This window comes from Meles meles, chromosome 5 (genome assembly GCF_922984935.1).
Source record: "Meles meles chromosome 5, mMelMel3.1 paternal haplotype, whole genome shotgun sequence".
Lineage (NCBI taxonomy): Eukaryota > Metazoa > Chordata > Mammalia > Carnivora > Mustelidae > Meles > Meles meles.
Genome location: NC_060070.1, coordinates 51,064,690 through 51,087,535, shown reverse-complemented (window position 1 = coordinate 51,087,535; position 22,846 = coordinate 51,064,690). Strand labels below are relative to the sequence as shown.

The following is a 22,846-nucleotide window of genomic DNA, read 5'->3' as shown; positions in this document are numbered from 1 at the left end:
AGAGAGAGAGAGAGTCTACTCAAGCAGGGGAAGGGGGAGAGGGGGAGGGGTAAAGGGGGGAATGGGAGGGAAAAGCAGATTCCGCACTGAGCTTAGAGCCTAAGGAGGGCTTGATCTCAAGACCCTGAGATCATAACCTGAGCCAAAATCAAGAGTCTGCTTAACTAGCTGAGCCACCCAAGCACCCCAAGGAAATTAAAAAAACAAACAAAAAAAAAATTAAACATGAAATAAAATTTTAAAAAACTGTTACAGAACTTTTTTTCACTTATCTCTAACTTTTTCTTCATAATTAAATATGGGGGATGCATAGAATGGTGGATAAAAATATGCATTGTTCTGCACTTACACTGCCATGGGTCTTGAGTTCACAATGTAGAACACTGTAGAATTTTTTTTTTTCTTTTAGGTTCCTGGACCCAATTCTAATGTAGTAGTGGGGTTTTCCCCTCAACACCAAGCAATTCCCAGATACCAGCAGAGTGTCCAAGGGTTCAACTCAATTCTGACATTATCTACCTGGAGATAGCATCAGATTCCATAGGTTAAGAATTCAGTCGAGATTCCACAGGTTAAGAATTCAGTCCTGTAGGACGGCACCCCTTAAGCTTCTCATGCCAGTTGCAAACCCCAGGCTATTACCTCAATAACCTCCTCCTTAGGCTTGAATAATTTGTGCGAGTGGCTCACAGAACTCAGGGAAATACTTACTTAAATTTATCAGTTTATTAAAGGATAGACTGAAAGAGATGAAATCAACAACCAGATAAAGACACATAAGGTGAGATCCCTAGTAAAGGAGTTTCTGTCCTTGTAGAGCTCGAGGCTTGAAGCTGAAGTGTCGTGGAAGTGTTCTGGTTCCCCATGCATGGAAGCTACCTTAAAAAGAAAAAAAAAGATAAAAAAAACTGTTCTCTTTGGTTTTTATGGAGACCTCATTACATAGTCATGATTGAGTAAGTCACTGACCATCGGCTGATTCATCCTCCAATACCTCTCTCCTCCTCAGAAATTAGGGAGTAGGAGTAAAAGTTCCAACCCGCTAATCACATGGTCCTCCTAGCAACCAGCCCTCTCCCTTGGGGCTGACCAAATATCATCTAAATGACCAAATATATATTTCTTGTAAATCATTAGATCACATTTTTCTAAAAGAGATGGCAAAAAAATCTTAATTAGCTTTTTAGCTGGTCTGAAATCCTAATAATAAATGGACACTAAAACATATACAGGGAAATTTATAGATCACTGCATTCAACAAAAGCAGAATGTATATCTTTGTATATATGAACATGTATGTATGAATTCTATGTATATATGAACACATGAATGTTCAAAGTGGCGTTATTTGTAGTATCCAAAGTACCTATCAACAGGTGAACAAATAAATCGTGAACTACACATATAGGGAACTACTATTCAGCAATAAAAAGAAATGAACTGTTCATCCACTCATCAACATTGGTGAATCTCAAAATAATTATGCTGATTGGTAACCTAGACAAAAAGTACATACTGTAACAGTCCATTTACATAAAGTTCTAAAAAAATACAAACTCATCTGTAGTGATAGAAAACAATTAAATGGTTGCTTCAGAATAGAAGAAGGGATTACAAAGGTGTAAGAGGAAACTTTGGGGGATAATGGAGATATATATATATATATATTTTTTTTTTTTTTCCTAAAGATTTTATTTGTCAGAGAAAGAGAACAAGCAGGGGGAGTGGCAGGCAGAGGGAGAAGCAGGCTCCCGCTGAACAAGGAGCCCGACCTGGGACTCCATCCCAAGACCCTGGGGCCATGACCTGAGCCGAAGGCAAACGCTTAACCAATTGAGCCATCCAGGTGTCCCAATGGATATGTTTATTATCTTAAATGTGGTGATGGTTTTGCAGGAGTATCAAACTTGTCAAATTATACCTTTCAAATGTGTGCAGTTGATTGTGTGTCAATTATGCTACAAAAAGAACAAACTCATGTATGCCTTCTTTTGAGCCCTGTGCTCAGATTTCATACACACATGCTTTTGAGGCTCCTGCAGTTGGTGACCTTAACTGTTTAGCATATGGAATACTGTGATCATTGAGCTTCTCTGATAGGATATCTTTGAGTGTGCCTGGGTAACTCAGTCAGTTAAGCACCCTAGTTCCTCATTTTGACCCAGGTCATGATCTCAGGGTCAGACATTGAGGCCCACATGGGGTGCTGTGCTGAGCGTAGGGTCCGCTTGAGATTCTCTCTATGCCCCTCCCCCCACCACTCATGCACCCACACATGCAAGCATGCACGCTCTCTCTCTCACTCTCGGAAAAAAAAAAAAAAAAAAAAAAAGAAACATCTTTGGTGGCTGAAGATAGCCTCTTAACCATGCCTGTCTCACTCAGGATTGAACCCAGTGTAGTCAAGCCTCCTCTACCCTTTTTCCAAGCAATGTCAGAAAGTATAAGATGCCACGAGACTGTGAGCTCCCTGGGGCAGAAACTACCCGTCATTCAACTTTGTCATCATGAAATCATCACATCTAGGGCCTGGCAGGTGTGAAGTATATAGTCGTATACTGGAAAGAATTGAGTGGAATCACAGTTTTCTGAACAATGTCTATTGAATCGACTCATGGGTTTCCTTTGGTTAAGAATTTTATAAGGAGTCCATTAACTCAGGTAGTTTTCACTGTTGAATCCAAGGTACAAAGTCCCACAGCAGATAAATTATCTGACCACTTTGCAAGACCCTGAAAAATGATACTGGAGTTATTTGACAACTGAGTTTGACTAGAGTCTTGGCCTGTAGCCTGTGTCTCAGTTTTCAATCTAGCTGATAAACCTTCAGTCAGATTGGTGGTCTGGCTCTTTTTCATTCATCCTCGAAATCCTGCCCTATGACTCACCCCTGCCCGCTCTAATGGTTCTTGACTGTTTACCAACAAGCCCCTCCCAACTCCCCCTCCCAACAAACAAAATACTGCTATGGGAGCACAAGCTAAAATTACTTCTCGGTGGTTCATTCCCAACCCTGGCTGCGCATCAGGATCTCACCTGGAGAGATTTTAAAAACCTGGTGAGTGCCATCTCAGGCCAATTAAATCACCATCCCTGGGTGTGATCTCTGGGTACAAGGTGGTTTGTGTTGTTGTTATTGTAGTTTTAGCTCCACAGAGAGTTGGAACATGCAGCTAGTTGAGAACAACTGCTAGGTCAATGTCATCACCTTTTTGTGTGGAAAGTCAGCACTTTCTTAATATGTCTGACAAAACCTGACTGTCTTTATGAACTACATTTTCCTGAAAGGCCAAGTTCTCTCATTGGTTATGTATGGGTCATGGTAGTTATGAGAAGAGTTACCCTGTAATTAAAATAAGATGAAACTTAATTCCCGTAGGAAATTACATTGTACCATACAGTAAATTATACTTTTCATTGGGAAATTATAAAAAAAGAATTTAGCACTGGCTAGAATAATATAATGCTTAATTTTTAAATTACATAATTAAAAGATAATTAGCTGAATAGGTAATCATTTGTCTAATTGCAGTGATTAAATGATTGCTTCCATAATGTAAATTACCTTCCATCATAGTCAGCGATCTAAAATATTTTCTAAACAGCTAAGGGTATTTTAAACATTGGATCATTTTATGAATAAACGGCCTATATTTTGTTGATGGTCTCCCTGTGACCAACTTGTCAGCTGCACCAAGGAAGAGACCAGGAGTTCAGTCATCCTGAGCTGCAAGGGTCTGTCAGAATATCTGGGTCTTAGCTAAGCAGGTTGATGTCCCAAGCATAACCCAGGGGCAGGGAAAGAAGACTGCAGGAGCTCGGGGCTCATTGTGGTGTGGTAGATATTGCATTTGTGTCTTTAAAAACTCAGTTTCTTCACCTGTGAGGAGGGGATAATAACACCTGGCTTAAGGATTGTTGCTATTATGTACATAGTAATAAAGCTCTTAGCATAATACCTGGCATACAGTTAATGCTTAAGAAATGGTAGTAATTATTATCTTTTAAGTTGTTTTTTTGTGTGTGCCAGAGCTTTCTTATATTGTTCCTGGTCCTTTATTTTGGTCAATTTATTTTATTGCTGTCCATAGAGAGGACCTGTGGCGACAAAAGGACACCCCAGATTTAGGTCACTGGATTCTGGATGACAGTTGCTGATCCTGCAAGATGGAGTGGCAGGTGGGGGTGAGGGTAAGTTCATTTGTATGGGTCTCTCATATGGAGGAGGGCACTCCTTGGGCACTGGGGCAAGCCCAAGTCTGGAGGGAGAGAGTATCCTTGCCTTCAGCACTGCTCCAAAGCTAGCCTCACAGATCCGAACTAGACAGCGATCAGGAGATGTAACAGTGGAAATCAAGCCTCTTTAACAAACACTCCTACAGAGATCTAAAGTCTATCTTAAGCTCTTAGGAAAAACAACAACAAAAAACATGTTTTTCTTTTTTTATATTTTTCAAAGTCTTTCCTTCCTGACTTTCCTTTCTCTGACATTATACACACTAATTGAAATTGAGCTAGATGTTCTGCATCCAAGTGGAGAGATCTGGAAAGGCTCATCTAGATTTGTGCTTTTAAAATGGGTTTTCAGTCTCCTGAGCTGAGTGACTCAGAGGGGCTAACAGCAGAAGAGGATAGGGTTCCACATTAACACCTAATGTTTCCACACATCAGATTTGGCGATTCTACTTCGATCTGTTTTGTTTGTTAGGGTTTTTGAATAAAATTCTACTTGTAAATAAGGATTCTTGTGCTAAAAAAAAAAAAAGTTGAAAAACTAGAGAATTAGTAACTCTTCCATGTTATAAATGGAGCTTCGTGTTATAAAGTGACTTGTTTGAAGTTACACATTAAAAAAATAATAGAACTAGGACTGGTAAATTAGTTCTTCTGATTTTCAGTCCAAAGACATGGTCCTCTATATCCATGCCTCTTAGAAGATAGGGAAAGGCAGGTAGGAATACATGACACACTTTCCAGGCCACAGCTGTGTGAACACACTGCAGGAGAAATCTTCCAGCCAAGTGAAAGGAAGGCTGCACAGTCTCCGCATCTTTATAGTGGAGCCAACACCCGAAAGGAAAACCATATGAAAAAGGGACACAGAAAGGGCATATTTTCTCTTCATTCCTCTCTTCCCTTGGAAGCTTTCTATTGTGTTGCCAATTAAGCGGTATGACTTGGGATAGGCAGCTTGGAAGCCATACAAAGGTTTGTACATTGTAACCAGGAGTGGCGGTAGGACCCTGGAGCACATTCATTTCATGACAGATCCTCAGGAAAATGTTACAGAAAAACTCAAGTATCTATATTTCTCACTGCTAAGACTTAGGACTCCTTAATTATGGATCACCCCTGGTGGTACTCAGCTGTAGCATTAATGGGCAATCAATATCTGGCAAAAGGATATGCCCTATTCAAAGGTATTTAATGGAACCCTCTGGTTCCCATCAACCACCATACTGCATGCATTCTTTTTTCCTTGACCCTAGACTTTAGTTATGTTCTACCCTCGTGGTCTCACTTCAAAGTGTGATGTGATTCTCTCTTGGAATCTTGATTTCTGGCTCATCCATCATGTAGTAAGGTCTTATTTCAGCACCCTCCACCATAATCTTAAGCATTCCCACATACCCCACCTTTAGTTAACATACAACTAAGTAAAACAGTGTTTGCTTCTCTCCATTCCTGGTTCTATGCAGAAGGCTGTGGATAAGTTCCTCCTACATACAAATTCCAGTGTTGCTGAGGAGAAGAAATCCTTTATATGCGTAGGGTAGGTGACAGGAATGAGTGTTGAATGGAAAGAACATGGGCAAACATCTAGACAGATGAAGAAAAGTAATCAACTTGGGCAAAGAAATAAAACACAACCATTGGTTAAGTCTTGAGTGATCAGGATTGGTAATATGATGTCACTCCCTGGGTTGACTATGGTCATGCACGTATAGCCACAAAATCCCTGCTAGGGCAGGACTATAGATGGAAGCCAGACCACGTGGCAATTATTCTCTTTAGCACCATATTGCTTTGAGAAGCTTGCCAATCACTATTACTAAACCTCCATCTAGATTCTTCTACCTTATTTCAAAGCCACAACATTATTCTGGTTGGTGACACGAGGTAGAGTGGTTTTTGTTTTGTTTTGTTTTGGGTTTTGTTTTTTTTGGTTTGTGTTTGTTTGTTTTGAGGAGTAAAATAAAGACAAGATAATTATGTTGTTAGCAAGAAGTATTCAATACAATATACTTTGGGTTGTTTTAACATTACAACTTAACTAAATTGACCTTGGTTTTATACCAGTTGAATAGAGATGTATTTCTCTGATTTAACAAAGGGCTGAAAGAATCATTAAAACATAAAATTTATGCATGCACCATCTAACTACCTCTCTGTAGCTAAATGTAATTTAGCTAAAATGTAATTTTCCAGCAAAGAATTTGTGGGGAATTAAAATGAAAAGAAGTAAAGCCTTGGGAAACACCAAAATGGATGGAAAATATGAAATTATCTCGTCCAAAAAAGTCTGTTTCTTATAAAGAATTGGAGATCTTTTGCACTTCAGAATTATTTACATTTTTTCAAAAATGTTCTCACTGTCAGTGGAAGAATAATATGTGAAGAAGTATCTTTTGTCACATGAGCCATGTAATAAAGAGCTGGGAAATGGTCCAAAGGACTCATCCAATCCAGTCCTCTGAGTCCAATAGGATGATGACCTCAACTGCTTGAAATAAGTCCTCCCTGTCTACTTTTGCTAGATCTTTCTTTTATGTAAAAACAAGCACACAACCAAATTAAAAAAGGAAGACCTATTTATCTTCTTGATTTTTAAAATTTCTTTAAATAAAAATTTATCCCAAACATTATATATTTTAGACTCAGTTTAGCTCTGTTTTTTTTTTTTTTTATTTCATGTAGTATCAATTCTAGGAAAAGGATCGAGTTATCAGCAATGTGCTAAAAATTTCCCAACACATATGAATTTAGCTTTACATATATAAAATAAAATGTGCTGATCCGAAGGGGGATTAGTTAGAATTAACAACATTGAGAAAAAGGAAAACTGTAGAAGAAAATCTCAGTGGAGCTCCTTCAACCACGATCCAGGGGAAAAGGAGTGTTGTGTTAGTCACCAGACTTGAAGCACTGAGATCACACTGGGCATCTCACATCTATTTTGAGATCAATCTATTAGGATGCTTTAGCTTGCAGATAATTAAACTTGAAATTCAATTGGGCCCTGATTCAATATTTATCAAGAAAACTATTATTATTAGGATTTCTGTGATGCTCCATCTATAGAGAAAAAATAAACTTCACCCTGGACGGACTATAGAATGTTTAGTTGGAGTCAAAGCTAGAAAACTTTTTCTAGGAGCAAGCAGCTTCTAGAAATTCTTTTGGTTTGAGACTGTCCTGGTTTGTGACTGGGACACCAGTGAAAGGAGTTCTGTTCCCTAATTACAATCAGTGGTGCTAGGGATCTCCACCTGGGCTGGAGCATGTGCAAACGGATATCAGGGAGCCAAACACAAAGCTGGAGCCATGTTTCCTCCTTCAGAGAATATGTCTCTGAGCTGTGCCTGGAGTAGGTAAGCCTCCAGAATGAGTGAATTCTATAGGTGATGAGCCAGGTTTCTAGCAGTCTTTGGGGCCGATGTGCTTTTCAGTCTTAGGATCCCTACCAGTGATTGAGATTTTCCATCTACAAAGCCACCAGATAAAATTGGCAAAAGTAAGGATCCAGGTGAATTTTTGATGTGTATTGTATATTTGCAAGAGACCTAGATTCTATACTTTTTTTTTTTCATATTTAAGACTTTGCACTTTTTATCTCTCATGGGCAGGGTTGGGGTGTTTGTTGGGGGAATAATCGTCATTAATATAGGCGGATTGTCTGGGAATTTCTAAGTGGAGATGATTTCATTTTCTGACAACAAGGTGGTAATTTACTTCTACACCTATAGTTCCGTTAAGATGTGTGCTTTCTCTTTGGACATATGGTCACACACTGAAAATTTTTCTAGCTTTTACTTATTTTTATTTATAACCTGGCATAGTTGATTATCTCCAGGGAATACCAGTGGTGTGCTCAATGTGGAGCTAGAGAGGGGCTCTGGAGATAGACATTTTTAATTAAATTAAAAATTCTCCAACACATGCCCATGTAAAAACGAACCTGATAGTGCAAGGATGCTTGTTCCTGTAACAAATCTGGGACAAATTTAAATCTGTATCTACTCAGAGCCAGTATATTCTTCTGTGCTTACTGTACTGGAGTTGATGTGGGTGGAGATGTAGAGGGAGAGCCAAGAAAGAAAAAGAGGATTACACACACGTACATCTGAAGATGATATGTTCACTTATCTGCAATATATAAAACTAGATGTGTCCTTGAGAGCTGATGAATTAAAATTATCAAACACCTTTTCGGCATCTAATAACTGTGTGGTCTTTAATCCTTTTTTAAAAAGTTTGTTGATGCAAAGAATACTGATGATAGCTTTCTTGCTATCAAACCACACTTGGAGTCAGGAATACACTCTACTTATTCACACAGTATCCTTTGAAACTCGAGTTCCTGGAGTTTAGTGGACGTTGTGGTGCTCTGCTCAGGTGCTGCTATCAGCGGGAGGCGCTCTCCTCCCCTCCCTAATACCCTCAGTCGTCGCAAGTGTTGCGGTTGCTGATGGCTCGCAGCTGAGTCTCTCCTCTGGGAGCAGTCTGCCCTCCGTGACTGGTGCAGAGCTCTCTGTGGGTTAGGCTGGAGCCACTGTTGTAACCAAATTGCAGTTTAATTTCTCTCCCTACCTGGGTTGCACCTCTCATTTTCTTGAAGGTGTTCTTTTTGAGAGCACTTTCCAAAACACCGTTGGCATGCATATTTCTACATCAGAGTCTCTAGGGAACCTGGAACTAAGACAGAAGCAAGTTGCATTTTATTTGCTAATATTTTAGTCAAAATGTTTGTAGCTGCAATTTTAAGTGAGATGGGTCTAGCATTCTTAAAAAAAAATCATCAGGCTTTGGAATTAAAATTAATCCGACTTCATAAAATTAATTAGGACCCCCCCCCCCCCCCTTTTTCCATGGTCTGGAAATGTTTAAACGCAGAAATCATCTGTTATTTAAAGATTAAACCCATCTGGTCTTTGGGCCTTTTTCCACGACAGATTCCTAATCACTAGCCCGACATCTTCTGCAGTGATTGGAAATTTAAGTAACTTATATTTTGTTAGGAAATCATTCACTTCCTCTGTGTTTTCAAATTTGTAGCCATCGACTTGCAAGCAGTAATCTCTTATAATTCTTTTAATCATGCCTGTATCTGTGGTTTGTCTCCTTCTCATTTTTAATCCTGGATATTTTTCCAAGTGCCCTCTCATGTGTGCTTACCATGCACAGTCTCTCCTTTAATCAAGTTCACAGAGTTTGTCTACTTTATTGGCCCTAATTTTTCTTCTTTTTGTCTTTTGGATTTATTTATCCTTTATCTGCTTTATTTTGGTTTGTTTTGTCTTCTAGTTTATTTCCGCTTTTACTTTCTTTGTTTCTTATCCATTTCCTAATTTCTGATAAATGAATACAAGGTTTCTTTGTTTTTCTGCTTTTTTCTTTAACAATAAAGACATTTAAGGCAATGAATTCACTCAGCATGTAGATTTTAATGTTTCCTAATTGCTTTCTTAATAAATTGTTCACTTTTTCTTTTTGATTCATAGGTTAACTTTCTGAAAGCTAAAGCTTTTATAATTTAACTTTATTGCAGTGTGATCAAGGAACATAATTTAAATATTTTTTTCTCTATATATTTTCTGAAACTTTAATTTGTGAAGCTTTTCTCTTTGGCCAAATAGATGTTTGATTTTGTAAATGTTTCATGAACCTGTGGGAGAAAATATATATATTCTCTACTAAAAGGGATTTAAGGTTCTACATATGTCAGATAAAATTACTGAATTGTCTGGTAGGTGTATCCAATTCTGGAAGACCTCTATTTAAGTCTACCTGATTGTAGTTTTATCAATTCTCCTTACAGTTCCAATAATTTTTGCTTATATTTTTTAGCTGACGTATTATGTGAGCCTAACTTCCACTGAAATTTTGAACTAATGTTACAGGGTGTTACCTTATTAAATATTAAACATTTTTGTTCTTAAAAGTAAGTTGTCATAGAAAGCAACTTAAGGGGCACCTGGGTGGCTCGTCAGTTAAGCAGCTGCCTTTGCCTCAGGTCATGATCCCAGGGTCCTGGGATCGAGCCCCGCATCAGACTCCCTGCCTCTCAGGGAGCCTACTTCTCCCTCTCCCTCTGTCTTCCCCTACTTCTGCGTTCTCTCTCTCAAATAAATAAAAAATTTTTCAAAAGAAAAAAAAAGCAGCTTAATGATTTTGATAAGAGTTTAACTTCAATGGGGCGCCTGGGTGGCTCAGTAGGTTAAAGCCTCTGCCTTCGGCTCAGGTCAGGATCCCAGGGTCCTGGGATCGAGCCCCGCATCAGGCTGTCTGCTCAGCGGGGAGCCTGCTTCCTCCTCTCTCTCTGCCTGCCTCTCTGCCTAGTTGTGATTTCTCTCTGTCAAATGAATAAAATATTAAATAAATAAATAAAATCTTTAAAAAAGAGTTTAACTTCAATGTCATCAGAACCCCTGCAGTCCAGAGTTTTTATAAGTCCAGGGTGGGGCCCTAAAATCTAACAAGTTCTCAAGTAATGTTAAAGTTGCTGAGGACCACACCAAATTAAATACTATTTGATTTTGCTTATTTCCTTTAACTACCAAAATTTTAGAAGAAGTGTTCTCTATTTTAAATTGATACAGTCCAAAATTAACCTGAAGTTATGGTTGCTTAGTATCTTTTCCTCTATCCAGTCTTGCTCCTTCCTTCAATTTGTTTTCCAATTTATTGTTAAAATTAATTTCAAAAAAATGCAAATTTTGCCATATGGCAAACCCACCTTGTTTGATGTTAATATCCTCACTCTTAACTTTCATTTGCATTAGTTTGATATTTTTGTGTATTCCTTTACCTTTAACCTTTCTGTACTGCTTTAAGTTATTTGCAGTTGGGCTTTGTATTTTAACCAATATGACAAGCTCTGACTTCTAATGGAAGAAATCAGTACATTGATATTTAATGTAATAATATATTTCATTTTATCTTTTATATCTACTTTTTTTTTTAAACAATGTTTTCTTGTGTCCTTTTTGCTGGTTTGATCAACTCACTACTCATGCTATTTCCTCCCTTGTTAATGTGAATATTACATCTGTTCTATTAATTCTAACAAATCTATAAATTCTAACAACAACAATTTGTTATATTTTTTTCTGTACTATCATTTTTCATTTAGATAACTTGCTTTTTATGCTTGGAAATTTTTACAACCAGGGGGGGTGGTATCGGGAATTCACCTGACTATTCCCAGGTACATGTCTTTTTCTCATCAGTCCTGGCAAATACTCAGCAATTTCTTTTAGTCTGCAGACTCCTCTTCAGCTGAAGAGTTCTTTGTCTATTAATCCAATAATTTATCTTCCAGGAATTCCTAGTAGATGTTATAAATATATCCTCAGATTGTCTTACCTGCCCTTCCCTAATTTCACATGCCTGTGCTTTGAACTATCTCTTCTGTAGTCTTCTAGGTCATTCTTTTTAGACTCTATATATAAAGACTATCTTCAGTTCATGTGTTGAATTGTTTCAACAATTACGTTGAAATTATGGGAAATATGTTGAAATTATGGAAAATTATGGCTTGTTTTGATCCAGAAAATGTGTGTTCATATGTATGTGGTATGCTTCATGTGAATCTTCTTGAACACTTTTTCTTCATCTTTCTCTTATAACCATTCTTTTTCACCAGGGAAGTTAAATTTGTCAAGACTGATCTTCCACCCTGGCTGCTGGGCCCTTTAGCTGGATTTTTACATCACTGACTTGTTCTGGGCTAGGTATCCCATTACCCTAGTTTGCAGCAGTATGGCAAGTGGTGGGTGGTGGCAGGCCTGCACAGGCAGACAGTGCAAGGGTTGGCAGGTTGCCAGTGTCCAGGTCAGCTACCAAAAGAAGCCACCAGGGTCCCAATCTCTTCTTATCTCCAGCTAGTACAGCTGCTCAGCCCTTGGTTGACTTATTCACTGGGGGAATCTGACCTCTTAATGTGGGGCATAGAATGATCTTTTCTCCATGGTAAGAAATGCCCTAGGGGACAAGCTTTCTCCAAAACTTCTTTCTAATTCTTGTCCTGGGCAGTCTGATGCAGGTCTCTAGTTCTTACTAAGCTCCAGAGGAAAGCCTCACTTTGAGTCTCTCCCTGGATGTCCTCAAAGCCCAAAGCCATGCCAACACCCAGCTCTGCATTGGTCAGAGCAGCAGGTCAAAAATCAACATGTTGCCTGGAGTTGGGAGAAGACAGCAGGTAGCAGCAATCATTTCCTGGAATCCCCTCTTAGCATGAAAGATGTTCATTTTGGTAGGGTAAAACGGGAAGATCCTCTTTGTTTCCTCTTTCTTTTTTAACCCCTTTTTGTATGAACCCCTCTGTGATATATGCTAATGTTTTGTAATTGCACCCTCAGTGGCCTCAGAGAAAACTGGTCTGATAGCCCACTATTTCCAATCATAATGGTTTAGTTTAAATAAAATAATTATTTTTGGTAATTGGCCTGCAGTACTTAATTGGTTTATGCCAAATAATCTTAAGTCACTGATCATTATGTTCAATTACCTAGGATAATAATTTTCACATAGTTCATCTTGGAAGTTTCTGCAAGAAGTTAAGTTGCTTAAAAATAGATATGACATACATCATATAGATATGTATCTATATCTATTTCTGTAGCTAAAGATATCTGGTAACCCCAATATATATCAGGAGTGCCAGATTTAGCCCAAAACAACCAGGATGTTCAGTTAAATTTGGGTTTCAGCTAAGTAATAAATTAAAATTTTAGTGTAAGTATGCCCCATACAATATTTGAGACATACTTATTAAAATTTTATTCATAATTTAACTGAAATTCAAATTAGAGTAGAAGTTCTATATTTTAGCTAGCAACACTAAAATATAAATATACAGATGGTCCACAATTCACAGTGGTTCAACTTAAATTTTTTGATTTTACAATGGTGTGAAAGTGATGCGCATCCATTAGAAACTATACTTGGATTTTTTTCCCCCCCTGGGCTAACAATGTGCAGTCTGTAACTTTTCCTGATGCTGAGCAGGGGCAGCGAGCCACAACTCCCAGTCAACTCTATGATCAGGAAGGTAAACAACCAATAGACTTAGATCTATTCCGTTTTTCACTTTCAGTGTCATATTCAATAAATTATGAGATATTCAACGCTTAATTGTAAAATAGGTTTTGTGTTACATGACTTAGCCCAACTCGAGGCTAACCTAAGTGTTCTGAGCATGTGTAGGTAGGCTAGGCCAAACAAAGACTTTTGATAGTTTAGGTATATTAAATGAATTTTAAATTTATAATGGGTTTATTGGGATATAACCCCATCATAGGTAAGGGGGTGTGTGTGTGTGTGTGTGTGTGTGTGTGTGTAGAGGAAGAGAGAGAGAGGGAGAGGGATGAAGATTGGTAATTTGGTTATTTTTGTTTTGACATTTTTCAAGGCTAAAATCACCATGGCTATGTTTTCTGGAAGAGATTCTAAACTACGCCAGAAGTAAACCTCTTGAAAGTGTGCATCTCTCTTGCTCACTGATGTAGCTCTATCTTCTATCCTAGTGATTGACATAAGCTGTTTGAAGTGAATGTTTTCTAAATAATTGAAAGAACCAGTTCTTTCCGAGTTCTAAAGCCCAGATAGTAACTCAAATGTAGGCAAGAATAGACGTTTTCTACTAAAATGTGAAAATTTAAACTTAAATAAGTACCTATCCATCAGTTTTATGTTTTAATTGGTGTTTTATCTGTTTTAATTGGTATCTTATCATAAGGAGGACTTGCTAACGTTTTTTGACTAGTTCATCTAAATATGTATATTTTTTCTTTCTTTTTTATATTTTTTTATTTGTTTTATTTTTTAAATTTTTTTCCCTTTTTTTTTTTTTTTTTCTTTCGGAACCTGTTTTTATCCCCTTTCTCCCCCCCACAATTAGGGGTCTCTTCTGATTTGGTTACAGCGCATTTTTCTGGGGTCTTTGCCACCCTTTTAGTAGTTTATTTGCTCCTTCATATCCTCTTATCTGGACAAAATGACAAGGCGGAAAAAATCACCACAAACAAAAGAACAAGAGACAGTACCGAAGGCTAGGGACCTAATCAACACAGACATTGGTAATATGTCAGATCAAGAGTTCAGAATGACGATTCTGAACATTCTAGCTGGGCTCGAAAAAGGCATGGAAGATATTAGAGAAACCCTCTCTGAAGATATTAAAGCCCTTTCTGGAGAAATTAAAGAACTAAAATCTAACCAAGTTGAAATCAAAAAAGCTATTAATGAGGTGCAATCAAAAATGGAGGCTCTCACTGCTAGGATAAATGAGGCAGAAGAAAGAATTAATGATATAGAAGACCAAATGACAGAGAATAAGGAAGCCGAGCAAAAGAGGGACAAACAGCTACTGGACCATGAGGGGAGAATTCGAGAGATAAGTGACACCATAAGACAAAACAACATTAGAATAATTGGGATTCCAGAAGAAGAAGAAACAGGGGAGCAGAAGGTCTATTGGAGAGAATTATTGGAGAGAATTTCCCTAATATGGCAAAGGGAACAAGCATCAAAATCCAGGAGATGCAGAGGACCCCCCTCAAAGTCAACAAGAATAGGTCCACACCCCGTCACCTAATAGTAAAATTTACAAGTCTTAGTGACAAAGAGAAAATCCTGAAAGCAGCCCGAGAAAAGAAGTCTGTAACATACAATGGTAAAAATATTAGATTGGCGGCAGACTTATCCACAGAGACCTGGCAGGCCAGAAAGAGCTGGCATGATATATTCAGAGCACTAAATGAGAAAAACATGCAGCCAAGAATACTCTATCCAGCTAGGCTATCATTGAAAATAGAAGGAGAGATAAAAAGCTTCCAGGACAAACAAAAACTGAAAGAATTTGCAAACACCAAACCAGCTCTACAGGAAATATTGAAAGGGGTCCTCTAAGCAAAACTTTTCTATTAAGCTATTTGTTATCCATTTGATATCCAAAAGCTATCCATTTGTTTTTTGGTGTGGACCAATATTTCTGAGAAAACAGAGGTCAGATGTGTCCAGGTTAGACTTCTCATCTTGCATAGGTAATACGTAGATCTGCACCCCAGGTTCTTGCATTGAACTCTCAAGTGTTTAGTGCTTATCACAAGTATTGTTGGAAGAAATAATATTGAGGAATGGCCTGAGCTAAGTAGTCTACTCAATATTCTAGGTGTTTGAAACTTTCTTCAGAACAAGTAAGATTATCATTACCTTTCTCTTTCTTTCTCTTTCTCTCTCTCTCTCTCACAAGTTCTTGAATTTTGCCTTTCCTGAATTATACTTGGGTATTATGTTACAGGCCAGCATCAAGGAAAGTGGGGAAAATTCATGAGTATTTTAAATTATTTTCTATTTAAAAATTGGTTTTGTTTCATTGTGCACACAAAAGGCCCAGCAATTCATTTATTATTTTAACCTGTACTATCATAGAGACAGTCCAGCTCTGTGAGTTTGTTTTTTTTGTTTTTGTTGTTTTTTTTTTTTTTATTTGACAGAGAGAAATCACAAGTAGGCAGAGAGGCAGGCAGAGAGAGAGGAGGAAGCAGGCTCCCTGTGGAGCAGAGAGCCCGATGCGGGGCTCGATCCCAGGGGCTCGATCCCAGGACCCTGAGATCATGACCCGAGCCGAAGGCAGAGGCTTTAACCCACTGAGCCACCCAGGCGCCCCAGCTCTGTGAGTTTTGACACATAGTATGATACTCTGAGATACAGAACATTACTCACCACTCAGAAAACCTTCTTCCCGTGGAATTTAAGAAACAAAACAAATTAGCAGATGGGAAAAAAGAGGGTGGTAAACCAAGAAACAGACTCTTAACTACAGAAAACAAATGAAATGTTACCAGAGGGAATGGGTGATGGAGATTAAGGAGTGCACTTGTGATGAGCACAGGGCAATGTCTGGAAGTGCTGAATCACTATATGGTACAACAAAAGCACACTTGTGTGTGTGCACGCGCATGCACGCACACACATACACAGACACAGCCCTTCTTCCTGTTGTCCCTTTGTAGTAAGCCTGCAACTTCACTTAATACAACCACTTCATTTAGGACAACTTCACTTAAGACAACCACTGTCCTGATTTCCATTACTATGAATTAGTTTGCATTTTCTAGAGTTTTATATAAATGAATTCATAGTATGTGTTCTTCTTATATGGCTTGTTTTACTCTGCATAATTATTTTGAAATCAAAGTTTTTGCATCTCTCAAGAACTTATTTTTTATTGCTGAATGGTTTTTCCATTTTAAGGATATGCTACAATTTGTTTAGCCACTCATCTGTCTGTGGACATTCAAGTTGTGGTTTGGGATTATTACAAATCTGCTCTGCACATGCATGTACAAGTTTCTGTATTACCATCTGTTTTTATTTCTTTTGGAAAAATATTCACATGGACTGGCTGGATCATGTGGTAGGTATATGCTTAACTTTGTAAGAAATCACCCAACCTTTTCCAAAATCATTGTGCCACTGACATTCTTACCAGCTGTTGCTCAGCATCCTTGCTAATCCTTGGCAGGGTCAGTCTTTAAAATTCTAACCATTTGAAACAATTTGTAATGATATCACATTGTGGTTTTAGTTTGTACTTCTTTAATGACTGATGGTGTTGAGCATTTTTTCACATGCTTATTTACTATCTATTTTGGTGATGTGTCTGTTTAAATCTTTTGCATACTCACCCACATTTTAAATTGTTTTTTTTTTTTTTGATTAATCAGTAGAGAATTCTTTTTATATTCCAGATACGAATGTTTTACCAGATAAATAATTTGCAAACATTTCCTGCGTGGCTTGTCTCTTCATTCTCTTAACAGTGTCTTTAGAAATTTTCAATTTTAACAAAGTCTAATTTATCAACTTATTCTTTGATTTATTGTTTTGGTCATTTAGATCTATGATCCATTTTGAGTTAATTTTTGTGTATGATGTGAACTATTGATGCAAATTTATTTTCTTTCACCTGTATATTCAATTATTTTTATCATCATGTATTGAAAAGACTATGCTTTCCCCCACTCAATTGCTTTTACACTCTTACTGAAATCAGTTGTGCATGTATGTGCAGGCCTATTTCTGGATCTCTGTTCAGTTCCAGTGACTTATTTGTCTATTTTTGATACCACAAGTCCTTGATTATTGCCCCTTGATGATAAGACTTGAAATAAGGTAGTAGTGGTTGTCCTCCAATTTTGCTCTTTTTCAGGTTGTCCTAGCTATTATGGGCCCTTTGCATTTCCATATGAATTTTTAGAATCAGCTTGTCAATAGCTACAAAAAGCCTGCTGAGATTTTGATTAGGACTACATTGATTCTACAGATAAATTTGCAAAATGAATATTGTTGATAAAATTGTTGCAATTTTGCTTGCCTAAAGGATGCCCAAAGATTCTGTTAAAATGTGAGGAGCATTGCTATCACTGATTGCTACTTGTTAAATATCTCCATACACCTGATGGTAACAAAGCCATGTAAACATAAACAGTCTTGCCTTTTTCTAGTCAAAAGAGCACACCATTGAATATATATTTACACACATACCATCTAAGATTATTTTCCTACCTCCACACAGGAGGTAATCAGAAATTGGTACTTTGAATTAATCTGGAGGAGGACTGACACTTGTTGAAACATAGGGGAATATTAATTCCCAAACTAGAATAGTGCAGGTAAATTCACAGAGTTGGGAGAGGAAACATTGAAAAAGAACGAAATTTGCAGTTAAATGGGAATATAAGATATCTAATCCAGGGAGGACTTTTCAGGAGGCTCAGGGCTTTAACTGTGAAATAAAACTGGAAGGACAAGCCAAGTCAGGTTGTAAGAAACAGGGGTGCTCACCTCAGAAAGGAAAGTGTGGTTTGCTGCAGTACCTTATGTAAGTTTTAAAAGATGTGTCCAAGGTATGTGGCTGTCTCACAGGATTAGTTTCTTCCTCCCACTATAAACCTATTTTAGCTGGATATATGACCCCCTCGATAATGACTGTTTCCTAGATTCCTTTATATGGGTGTGGCTATATGGCCCAAGTTCTTATTAATGAGCTTTGAGTGAAAATAATGTGTGCAACCTCGGAATCCTATTATTCAAGGGAAGGCTAAGCTTTTCTTCCCTCCTCTCCATCCTGCGCTTAGGGTGGAAAACTGGTGGCAAGCCGTCTTCCACCAGGGGGGATGAGAGCATCAGTCTAGGGTGGTGGAACAAGTAAAAAGCCCAGGATGTGATTACTCGGAACTGCAATACCAGCTGTAGACTTCTTCCTAGACTACATGTGAAGAGAAATGCATCTCTAATGTGTTTGAACCACTGTTAATTGGATTTCTGTTACAGCTGCTGCCAACTAATATAAGGAAGGATAGCTGTTCACTGGCAATTTGATAAAAAGGTTCTTTTTAAAGTTCTACATTTTTACGCTTGAAATATTTGTATTATGAGCTAATATTCCCCCACAGAATCACAAACATCATACAAATATCATTAGTTTAGTGCATACCTCTTAGAGCCAAATGATTAATACTTTTTTATTAGAGACGGGGAAATAGGTCTAAGAAAACATGGTAAAATTGATAAAACATTTTTTTTGGTGGGGGCGGTCACAAGATCTGGCTTTGAACAGTGGTCCTACCACTCTAATTGTTTACCAAGTATGTTGCTTTACCTTGCCTCGCTTGACTACTTAATCTGTGAGATACCTACCTCCTGACCTTATTGTGAGGTTCAAATTAGGTAATATCTAAAGGTGTATTTCGTTGGCAGAGTTTTCATGATAACCTCCTCTCCCTGTACCCTTGGTAAGATAGGGGTACATCCACTCTATAGTAGAGGGTAGTTTGTTACTTTCGTGAGCTTGCCTGACCTCGCTGTGTGGAGCTGCCATTTAGCGGATGTACACAGCCTGCCCTATCAGAGGACAGGATGCGAGCTAGCTAATATACCAATCTAAAGATCCTCTCTGTGCCAACTGTGGAATGGGGAGATGTCCCTGAATTCTGTCTTCCGCTCTACTCGCTGCCCCTGTGGTCCCATGCTCGGGTGTTAGAGGTCGGGCAGGAGCCACAGACCAGGCTGGCTTGGTGAAGTCCATGTGCATAGACTGCACAGGGGAAGAGGCTACTCAGCCCCTGCTGACTGGGGATGAGACCCCCTGCTGCTACTTCTACATTTTCTAGGGGAATTGCAAGTCTGAATTTTTATATGGAATCTCCTGATTTTTAAATGTTCAGTTTGTTTTTTTAAACTGTGTTGGGGTGAACTAAAACCATGTCTGTGTCACCAGGTTACTGCCGCGGCTCTCCGCGCTGCCCACTGTGACAGACTCCCTCTCCACTGCCACAGGTGCCTCTTGAGCGAGCTGACCACAGACATGCCTACAATCAATGTAGTCACTTGTTCGTGCAGATCTGCGTGCTCAGAACGGGTGCTGGCTCCAAATAAGACCCTAGGTTTTATTTAAAAGTTCACTTACAATAAACCCTACACTAGTCCAAAGGGTGGGTACCAAGAGTTAATTCTGTGGAGAAGATGATGTAATAAATATTTCTGTTTATTTGGTGTGTGAAGCCAAATACTCAAATGCTGAGTACCTTTAAAAAAAATCAAAATCAGCAATTCAATTATTTTTCTTTATTAGAACAGCCAGGAGTGAGCTTGTTAAAATAGATCTGCTTTGTTGTAGCTTGCTCTGCTGGCAGTGTCTAAATGAATTAAATGAGTCAGAGTCAAAGAAATCTCGCAGGCAGCTTTAATCTCCTGTCAGAAAGAAGAGCTAACTAAGTCAAACATCAGTACTTTTTTTTTCTTGGCTCATCTTAGGAGTTCATGTTCTTAGCTATGTGTTTGTGGACTTATATTTTAATCTTAAAATTACACTCCCCAAATATTCTTAAGATTGGGAATTTGGGTGCCCAGTCTTCTTAGGATTTGCTGGTTCTTAAAAGTCCCTCACATAAAAATACCATCTCTCTCCTGAAGCTTGTAAGGGGCAACTTCTTTATCACTCAATTCAATATCAGAACCCAGCCACAGATTTGTTTTCTGTTTTTGTAAGACCAGCAAAGCTCCCAAATTTCCATTTTGGATTTTTTATTTCTGGTACACATAATAGAAAATTATATATAATGTCACAACATGAATCTCTGAGGTCAAATGTGAAGGAGATGTGGTTCTCTTGTGTGTCATGTAAAATTCTCTAAAATATCCAATGGCTGAAAAATTTGTGTTGGAGAGCAATTCAGAAATTGTGTCAGCCTCTTCTCTGGGGAGGCTTTGAGCTCTTGGGAATTTGTGTTAATACTATTCTAGTCAGTTCCTCTTTCAAGAACTGACTGATAGATTAAGCTCCATTGGGCAGGAAGTGGAGCTTTTTTTCTGTTAAGAAAAAGACCCTCTTCTATCACTGTGGATCTTTGCTAAAGGTTAAAAAGGGTGGGGGGTGGCCTGCAGATATCAGGAGTTCAGTAGGTTGAAGGCTGTAAATTTAAAGAAACAGCAATTGCTGAATGAGAGTCTAAGAGGACCCAAAGTGCTACAAAGGAAAACTAAGATATTCAGCTTCATTTTAAGGATATCTTTGTTCTTAGAATATAACAACTGGGCATCATGGGCTTTGATGATTGGCTTATTAATTATACATACCACATACAATTACACCTGTAACAATACCCATGTATAGATATAGAGGTTCAGACACTAAAGTTTCTAGAAAGTATGATGGTCTCATAAACAGGGACCATCTACTGATGTAATGTCCTTCATGAAGACTGCCTGTCACAGTTTCTTGTCAAGCTTTTCCTCTCCACCTGAGTGTTCCTCTTTCCTCGGGTATTTTCTAGCTTGATACCTGTTTCTTAGCACCAGAGTTACAGATTTCTATATTTTGGTAAACATGTTCTCTTTTCCCTGTGTATAGGATTGTCCATCTTACCACATTGGAAGTAAGTAGAATAAATCTAATCCTTGACCTACCTGTATTTAGTTTGACCACAAAAAGTATTGAGGAAAATCCCTAAACTTACCACCTTGAGAAATTAAACATTATACATTGCAGCTCCTATATATTCTTCCTTTATTCTCCTCTTTCCTCCTGGGAGGCAACCATTGTTCTGGTCTCTTTATACAATATTACATATAGTTCCCCCAAACACATACAGTATTTTATATATTCTTAAACTAAATAAAAAGATAGTGCATTCATGTATCCTCCTGAAAGACTTTTACATCTATGATAATATAATCCTTTCACCCTTCCTGTAGATATAAAAATCCTTTGTGGAGTGTTTTTCTTTTTAGGATGTCAGATCATTTTTTTCTAAATATAGAGGAAAATAATGAAATGCTTGGATTCTCAGAATAAATTTACTCTTCATAAATGCAGCACCACTTCTTAGTTTAACCACTTGTAATCTCTACTTGATCTATTTTTTTAAATATTCTCTATTAATAGTCTATTTTAAAAATGGATTACTCAATTAAAATAAAATTTCACCCAGTATGCATATACCCTTACAACCAGCAATGTCAGTTCTTGACCAGTGAAATACCCATATGTTTAAGCAGAAGTATATAGGGTTGTCTTTTGCAGCACTGTAATAGCAAAATTAATACTGAAGGTTAAACTGTACTCTATAGCATTAAATGGAGTGAGGTAGATACATACTGATCATAGGTAAAGCTCTAATATACATCATTAAATAAAACACTTGTAAAACAAAATTAACATTATGATAACATTTACATTTTAAAACTATTTCTAGGTGCTTTTATTAGCTTTATAAATATATGGAAAAAGCCTTGTAAACAAACATTGAAAGTTGGTAAGTGATTATTTCTAAGATGGGAGTGGTAGGCCAAGGAGGACTTTGTATTACCAGTATTAGTTGAATATGTTAATGGATTTAAATATAACTTAAGGTATGTATTTAAAAAAGTCAATGTAACATTTTTAGGGCAGGCTAATAATATTGTGGCTTGAAGCAAGAGATTAAAATGACCCCAGCAAATGACTAGACTAAATGGCCTCAAGTGGAATGAAGAAATTGGGGGACTAAGCTGTACCTAAATATATACCCCAATGCCTTCCATTCACAGAATTTGTGTAGGCATGGTGCTATCAACACTGGCAAGCAAGAAAAGTCACCATAGCAGACTAGAAATTGCAAGGTACACCCAGAAGAAAGAAAGCTGTGGGCTTGGATGGACAAGAGTCAAGGAAACACAAAATTTGTGCATGAAAAAAACACAGAAGACCAGATCCACTGATAACTCCAAAAATAGGGTGAACAAATACCACCAACTAGACTGAGTACTGGTGCAATAAAGAGGTCAATAATTAGAACAGGAACTCTAACAGTGAGTAAAGCAGTACTAACCTGAGTCTAAAATGTCCAAGATACATTCCAAAGAAAATAATATACTTGCTAGGAGCGTGTTCCAGGGGAAGGTATAGATGAGCAAGAAGCGTTGCCAAACAAGAGGAACAAGGCAGCCCTGTTCAGGAGGCAGAAACACTAAAGACTGCTGCTACCAGAGAACAGCCTTTCTTATTTTAGTAATGGGGAACTCCAGCTTGCCTGCCTGCTCCACACCCAAGTGCCCTAAAGTGAAGCCTCCCAGTGGA

General features: G+C 38.0%; 1 long non-coding RNA gene across 1 annotated transcript; it reads right to left on the bottom strand.

The window, feature by feature from the left end:
- Window positions 1–711: 711 nt before the first annotated feature.
- On the bottom strand, window positions 712–22,792 carry LOC123942681. Its single transcript, XR_006818457.1, has 3 exons — window positions 22,599–22,792; window positions 8,812–8,916; window positions 712–879 (listed from the first exon to the last, which is right to left on the bottom strand). It is a non-coding gene; the product is annotated as an uncharacterized LOC123942681 (long non-coding RNA).
- Between the last annotated feature and the right edge of the window lie 54 nt (window positions 22,793–22,846).